The sequence below is a fragment of the Papaver somniferum genome, chromosome 11, assembly GCF_003573695.1.
Source record: "Papaver somniferum cultivar HN1 chromosome 11, ASM357369v1, whole genome shotgun sequence".
NCBI lineage: Eukaryota > Viridiplantae > Streptophyta > Magnoliopsida > Ranunculales > Papaveraceae > Papaver > Papaver somniferum.
This window is the reverse complement of record NC_039368.1, coordinates 1,044,913-1,053,597: the sequence shown is the minus strand read 5'-3', so window position 1 is coordinate 1,053,597 and position 8,685 is coordinate 1,044,913. Positions and strand designations below refer to the sequence as shown.

The window sequence follows — 8,685 nt, the reverse complement described above, 5'->3', positions numbered from 1 at the left end:
CAGAGTTTCAACAGGGATCTTTAGACTGTTGTTAGTTCTAAAGACGATCTTGTGATAATCCATTGTTAACAGACTTCGTTCTGTGCGTGATTGATCACAAGAGATTCAAGTGATTGTGTGTAGGTTTTTATTGAAGATTTAAGAAGATTTGAAGACAAAGAATATATAGAAGATCTGACTTGGGTTTTATAATCTTTGGTGCGCACAATACTTGTTTCGGTAAAACAGGACCCAATTAATAATCGGTTTATCCTTGTGGTAGATTGGATTGATTAATTGAGTAGATCGGCATCAACACGATTCTTCGGATTTATGGTGTTGTTGGCTTAATCTTAATCGATTTCTTTTGGGTGATTGAATATAAGATAGATCTAAGGACCTGACGAAGGAGTTTATGTTGAGATAAAAGGAAGAGCCTTTGTCCGACTCATATCACTTAGTTGAATAGAGTTGATACCAAACAGATTTGTTGTTTCTTTACTGTTTGGAATACGAACCAAAGGAATTGCTCCAAGTACGTGACTTATTTATAAGTTGGAGGCATGGGAATACAGAAGGAACTAGGTGAACTATAGGGTTAATTACTTGGTATCAACAATACGAAGTTAGTGTAATTTTGTGTAGCGGCTTAATCCTGAGAGTATTCAATTCTGGACTAGGTCCCGGGGTTTTTCTACATTTGCGGTTTCCTCGTTAACAAAATCTTGCTGTGTCATTTACTTTTATATTACGCATTATAATTGTTTTATTATAACTAAAGTAAATTACACAAACGTCAATTCATATTTACTTGATAAGAAATCCTATTGTGTTTGGTTAAGTCCGAACCTTTGTATCAAGTAAACATACTTCGTTGTTATATTGTCTCGATCTTGTATCCATAGACGATCACACGAAGTGTGGACCGATTACTTATATTGTCTCGACTCAGACCATATACAATTACTTTCGGAGAAAGAATTATAGGTAGCAAAAGTTTTAGCTTGAGGTATATTTGGGTACCCTCTCCTTTTCCACACCATCTTCTGTTACTTTTGCTGCCATATCTAATGAGGTGGATCTTACTTTATCTGATAAGCCTGATACTTCTTCACCTGTACTTTCTTCACCATCACCTGTCACTGACTCATCTTCAACACCTATTACAAATGATCACTCCATGAAAACTAGAGGCAAGAAAAGAATTTTAAACCTAAGTTGTTTAGTTCAGAAGTACAAACAGTTTGTGAAGACATTACAGTTCCAAATTGTTATTCTGAATCCTGTAAAGATCCAAAGTGGAGAGATGCTATGGATGAAGAAATTACTGCATTACTACATAATGGTACTTGGAAATTGGTTCTAGCTACTTCATGTGAGAATGTTTTGGATGTAAATGGATTTTTAGAATCAAAAGGAATGCAGATGGCACTATTAAGAGGTATAAATCTAGGATTGTTGCTAAAGGTTTCAATCAAGTAGAAGGTGTGGATTATCAGGATACTTTTAGTCCTGTTGTGAAGCCTACAACTGTAAGGATGATTATTTCTATCTCACTTTACAAGGGTTGGAGAATCAGGCAATTGGATGTTAAAAATGCATTTTTGCATGTGAATCTAGAGGAAGATGTATTCATGGTTCAACCCCCTGGCTACACTGATAATGTTTTTCCAAATTATGTCTACAAGCTTCAAAAATCTCTGTATGGATTAAAGCAAGCTCCAAGAGATTGGTTTGAAAGACTTAGCCAGTTCTTACTTCAATGTGGATTTCAATCTTCAAAGACTGACACATCTTTATTCTTTAGGGTAAACTCATCTGAAGCTCTTTATGTCCTAATTTATGTTGATGATATCCTAGTTACTGGCAGTTCTGATTTGGCAGTTGATAAACTTCTTGAAGATCTCAATAGAGAATTTGTTATCAAATATTTAGGAGATTTACGTTTCTTTTTGGGAATTAAGGCAACCAGAAATAATGAAGGAATACTTCTTTCTCAAGAGCAGTACATTTCAAATTTATTACATAAAACCAAGATGATGTTTGCACATTCCTGTTCAACTCCTATTGCTACTACCAATTTTTCAGATTCTTCTCCAGCTTTTGATGATTATGTGCTATATAGAAATGTTGTTGGTGTTTTATAGTACACAACTATTACAAGACTAGATGTTGCATATGATGTTAACAGGTCCTGTCAATTCATGAAATCACCTTTTGAAGTTAATTGGACTACAATGAAGCTGTGGATGGAACTATTGAGAGGTATAAATCTAGGATTGTTTCTAAAGGGTTGAATCAAGTAGAAGGTGTGGATTATGAGGATACTTTTAGTCCTGTTGTGAAGCCTACAACTATAAGGATGATTATTTCTATCTCACTTTACAAGGGTTGGAGAATCAGGTAATTGGATGTTAAAAATGCATTTTTGCATGGGAATCTAGAGGAAGATGTTTTCATGGTTCAACCCCCTGTCTACACTGATAAATTTTTTCCAAATTATTTTTGCAAGCTTCAAAAATCTCTGTATGGATTAAATCAAGCTCCAAGAGCTTGGTTTGAAAGACTTAGCCAGTTCTTACTTGAATGTGGATTTCAATCTTCAAAGGCTGACACATCTTTATTCTTTAGGGTAAACTCATCTGCAGCTCTTTATGTCCTAATCTATGTTGATGATATCCTAGTTACTGGGAGTTCTGATTTGGTAGTTGATAAACTTCTTGAAGATCTCAGTAGAGAATTTGCTATCAAAGATCTGGGAGATTTAAATTTCTATTTCGGAATTCAGGAAACCAGAAATAATGAAGGCATACTTCTTTCTCAAGAGAAGTACATTTCAAATTTATTACATAAAACCAAGATGATGTTTTCATATTCCTGTTAAACTCCTATTCCTACAACCAATTGTTCAGATTCTTCTCCAGCTTTTGATGATCCTTTGCAATATAAAAGTGTTGTTGGTGCTTTACAGTACACAACTATTACAAGACCAGATGTTGCGTATGATGTTAACATGGCCTGTCAGTTCATGAAATCACCTTCTGAAGCTAATTGGACTGCAGTGAAGCGCATTATGATATATTTAAAAGGAACATTGGGTCATGTTCTTCAATTCAAATGCTCTAAATCATTACAGCTGCAAGATTATTTTGATGCTGATTGGGCAGGTCACACTACTGATAGGAGATATACTGGTGGCATGACTGTATTTATGGGACCTAATATGATTTCCTGGTGCTCTAGGAAATAAAAATATGTCTCTAGGTCCAGTACTGAAGCTGAGTACCGTGCACTGGCAGATGCAACATCAGAATTGGTATGGGTCTAATCTCTTATGTCTGAGCCCAAATTTCACTCTCCAAGGCCAGCAGTTCTGTGGTGTGATAACGTGGGTGCGGCACATCTGTCTGCTAATCCCATATTTCATAATCGGATGAAACACATTGAGATAGGTTTTCACTATGTTCGCGAGTTGGTTGCAGCCAGATCTTTAGATGTTCGATTTATCTCCACACAGGAACAGGTTGCTGGTATATTCACTAAAGGCTTATGTACTACTCGCTTCTCTACGCTACGTTCTAAGCTCAGTGTCTTTTCTTATCATTAACCACTGAACTTGCGGGGGGGAGTGGGGTGGGGGGGTGTCAGCGAATGAGCTCAAGAAGTATATTTCAAGTGTGTATCTTAAAGCATGTGTAGTGTACGTGTGGTGTAACCAACAAATGTTAATTAAGACAAATAGATGACCGGTAACAACTGTCATCTGATTGTTGGTCAATGTGCAGACCAATCATAGTCTTTAAATACCTATCATCTCTTTCATCGAGTCTGTAACGAAAAACACCTGATTAAATGAATCAAAAACTTTCAGAGATAATTGTCTAGCGACATTCTTCTTTTTACATTATGTTATCAAAAAATTTCCTCATCTAAGACAACAAAGATTCATTTTTTTGATACCTCTCCATATAGTGCTATAGAGATATTTAGCTTCCTCCAACGCCTCATCAATAGTCAGACACCAAATCCTTCCACAAGAATGACTCAAACATATTTATTTTTTGTTTATTTTCTCTCATTTAAAATAACTTTTAGTTGTTACCTATTGATATTCTAATAATAGCATGTCAAAAAGGTTGTTAATCCGCCCAATCCATGTGAGATTAAATGCATATTAGATGAAGTATGCTTTTTGGGTAGTATATGGAACATAAAATTGATAATTACTCATTGTCAACACGTTCTCCAAAAGAAAAAATTCAATATAACCAGGAAACCCCGATATGGTAAACGAAATATCTCCCAATTGATTTAGCTGCAAAACTCAAAACCAAACACGAAACTCGTATTTCTTTTGTCAGCTTATTGTTTGAGAAGGGAAAAAATTGGGGAAGATTTTCGTACATTTAAGTGTGTTGATATTTAAAAATTCTTTTATGCTCTTTCTCCTTTCAAAAATGTCTTTTGTAGTTGCTACCTATTTATATGATAATAAAAGATTGTCAAAAGGTTGTTAATCCGCCCTATCAATGGGAGATTAAACGTGTATTACATGAAGTATATCACTACACCATTTTTTCCGATTCGAAACGGTTCAACGGTTCCTGACGGTTACAAAAAGGGGTGCTACAATTTTTTCGCAACGGCCCACTAGCCGTTATGATTTTTTTTCGTAACAGCTTAGAGCCGTTACTACGTGGCACCATCGTAACATGCTCAAGCCGTTACAAATTTATTTAGTAACAGGACGTTGTAAAAAGTTAAAGCCGTTACGAATTTTTTTGTGACTGTAAAAATATTACTGTCGGTCAACCTTGACCTGGTCAAAATCAGTCAGCAATGACCAATTTTGACCGGATCAAGGTTGACCGACAGCTCATTCTCGACCTGGATACGCCGGAATTCCAAATAAATACACATTTCATTCTACCGATCATCCATATCTAACAATAGTTTCAATCAATTCATACTATACTCAATCAATTCATATCTACACATTCATATAAAAAACACAAGTTTTTCTAAGTACCATTTTTTTTTGTTAAGTATCAAGTTCTGAGGAAATACATAGATAGAAATTTACTAACTTCGAAAGTTCAGTTCATAGAAACTTAAAAAACTTTCTAAGTTCATAACTTATATCTAAGTTTTCCCATGTCACATGCTAACAGGAACAGAAACACGACTCACATAAAAGCCTTCTCATGCCGCAGACTGCTGCATCTGAAGTAGGATTCACAAAGATGATGGAATCCAACGCGACAACAGCTATGCATCTTAAATCCAATGGCCATTGCTCTTACAGGATCGCTCTACCAAGAAAGAAGCAGCTACGCAATACTTCACCCGCAGACGCAAAACACTGTTAACAATGGTTTAACAGCAACGTTGTTAGACAAGAAAATTAGGCAAATGCAAGAGTGTAAACCAAATTTAGTTGGTTAGAGATAAAACATAACATCACACATAGGACAATACAAAAACGATAACATAATCGAAAAGCAAAGATTGGTGGAATAGGAAATCATGAAAACATGTATAAAGAGCTCGAGGGATTACCAAGCTTACAAAGAGGGGAACTAAAGCTATCCAGAAATATGTATGCCAACCTGCACATTGAAAGAAAAAAAAGAGGCTTTTAAGACAGTTTGTAAGATCAACATGCCAGGAAAATAATTAGCAGGTTGAATTTTAAAATCAAAGACTTTGAGTTGTTTGTAACTTACTAATACAGATTTATATTCATGGCGATTTCGTACTAGATTGCTTTTTTCTTATTGTTGTTTGATCACATATCCTTGCTGATACAAAACACAGTAGAAATTTAGTAAAGAAACTCGTAGCCAAGACTTCATCATGTCGTACGCCTTGAATACAATAGTTAGTGAAGGAACAATATGCACAGAAAAAAGACCAAAGAAAGCAAGTTTAAACTGAATGCCTTTACGAATACTTAAGATAGAATATGTGGACACAAAAAAACCAAGAGGTACCTGCATATGCCTCCTAACAACATCTAGCCGGTATGTAAATGTCTGACCAAACAACCCGGTATGTAAATGTCTGACCAAACTACGCAGAGAAAGCAAACATTTGAAGACTGAAACTCAGACACAGCAAACATTGGAAGATTACAATACCTTTAATTTTGTTTGCACAAAAGCATATTGTAATTACAAAAGTAAGAATAAAAAATAAACTACTATGAAAAAGCATTCAACATATAAGTTATCTTTGATTGATCATTTGAAATGTATATGGAACTGCATTCATATACTTTGGTAATGTGCGACTTGAGAGATCGAGTACCTTTTTAATATTTATCAGCACCTTCATCAAACACACCAGAACTTCCAACTCTGAAATCCAGTTGTTTTTGATGCTTTAATCTACGATGCTCATCAGAACTTTCCCACCCTTCAAACTGCTTGTGTGACATAATACTTGGATACATAAAACTATCACCTCTTGCACAAGTTTTAGATAAAAAAAAGAATCAAAAGTCAATACCTGACTGAGAATATCAATTGTGATTTCTGTATTATGAAGATCAAGAGTCGAGAGCTGGTGCACAGTTTGAATAGCATCGAAGGAAGGGATTTGAGGCCATTATTATTCAGATGCAGAGCCTACACAAACATGGAGTACCTCAAGATTCCGTAAACTCCCAACTGTGTCAGGCAAGTCTACCAAGAGATTTGATGCAAGATCAACCTGCACCAAGAAATTTTTTCGAATCACAAATCCAAGTTATATATATATATATTACTTGTAACAAATACGAATTTTTGGATAATAAAGTAAGATCAGAATACCACCTCGACAAGGGAGACACAATTCCCTATATTCGACGGAACTGAGCTTATCCTGCCACCAAAGCAATAACATGAATAATTTAGAGAGAGCAATTACTTTAACTATGGTAAAATTCACAAAGTGAAAATGGTTATAAACGTGAGTATTACCTGTTGTTATTTACTTTCAAGATTTCCAGACGAGTTAGAAGTCCAATTTCAACTGGAAAATTAGTCGGCTTGTTTTTTGCAACATGAAGTTGCGTTAGAGAGACCAAACCACCCAATCAAGACGGTAATGAAGTTAAACTGCACAAGATACATATAGCACGACAAATTACAAACATAATAAAATTACAATCCCCTTCAAATCGAATAAAACCAATAGTATATACTAAAGCGTATACCTGGATTGAGTTTAAAGAACCAATCTGAGAAGGAATTTCATGAATAGAATTTCTACTTGTATCCAACACTCTTAAGGAAGACCCACAACCCCATACTTTTTCAGGTATAACCTTCAATTTAAGAGATCTCCTCAGCAGCAAACTGCTGCTCCTCACCCTTGTATGAGACCTCAATCATGGGCTTGTCAGCTGGACCGGATAGAACCTTGAATGGCCAGTGCTTCATATCACCCTAGACAGTGGTGTTACTGAATCTCCTACCAATCAAAAGCTTGGCATTTTGTAAAGCCAAACAATGAAATTAGCAACAACTCTTTGACAGCACGCATATTTGCAAACTACCATCAAAACAAATATAACTAAACTCTTATACTATCATATCAGTGCAACTGACAGGATTTATGAATACATGTGCAAAAAAGATTGATACTTGATTCATACACTTAAAGATGAGTTACATGAAAAAATTTGAACTTATTTAAGCAATGAACCCTACCTATCATGTATAATTATTAAAGAGACATAAACTTAACACTAAACCCTATTTATGCAATGAACAGTACATACCACAACTAAAATCGTAAATCATAATCAGAAATCTAATATGCTCTCAGTTCAGATTGACTAATCATAAATAATAACTATGTACATCATATTGAGAAGGTTTATAATCTGTTTACAATGATTCAAATCAAACCCTAATTAAATATGGCTTCGTCTGCAGAGAATCAAACCCAACCCTAAGAATTTCAATACCAAATCAAACGAGTAATAAGAAACCTAAAATCGATTGAAATACTAAAACCTTAAAATCTAATTTACAAACTGAAATCCTACAGATGATAAATATTTACAGAGATTTGTGAAATCAAAAACCTAAACTCGCGTAACAGATGATTGAAGATCAATTCTTCAAAGATCAGATGATTTGATAACAGAATAGATAAAACCCAAAAACTGATGATGAGAAACTGAAATCGAAACCCTAAAATGATGATGATGACGATGATGATGATTAACAGATGATTGAAGAACTGAAATCTTCAGTTGAGAAGACTTAAAATCAAATGTGGTGCACATCTGAATATCCATGGGGAAGATAAGAGATGGGTTTACTCGATGAGAAGGGGGAGAAAAAAAGAGAGAGAATGGGAAAATAGAAATGGGGTATACTCGATGGGAATGGGAGGAAAATCAATTCTTCAAGGGTAAAATTATCCTCTAGCGTAATCCATGTTGGGTGGAAAAAAATGGCACACGACTGAATGGCACACGCGCAAATACACATGTTACCCGACTCTAGTGTGACCAAGCGTGTGAGCAGCACGCGTAAATAATTAGCCTGTTACGATTCGTAACAGCTGACACCTGTTACGAATCACAAAAAAAATTCGTAACGGCTTCAACCTGTTACAATTAGGTTGTAACGGCTTTTTCTAACTGTCAATTTTGTAACGGTTGCTGGGCCGTTACGAATTTTAGTTACTATTCGGGAAAAATGGTGT

At 35.3% G+C, this 8,685-nt stretch overlaps 1 pseudogene; it reads right to left on the bottom strand.

Annotated features, from left to right (window-relative positions):
* Nucleotides 1-5,761: 5,761 nt before the first annotated feature.
* Nucleotides 5,762-7,509, bottom strand: LOC113322292 (annotated as a pseudogene).
* Nucleotides 7,510-8,685: the final 1,176 nt, after the last annotated feature.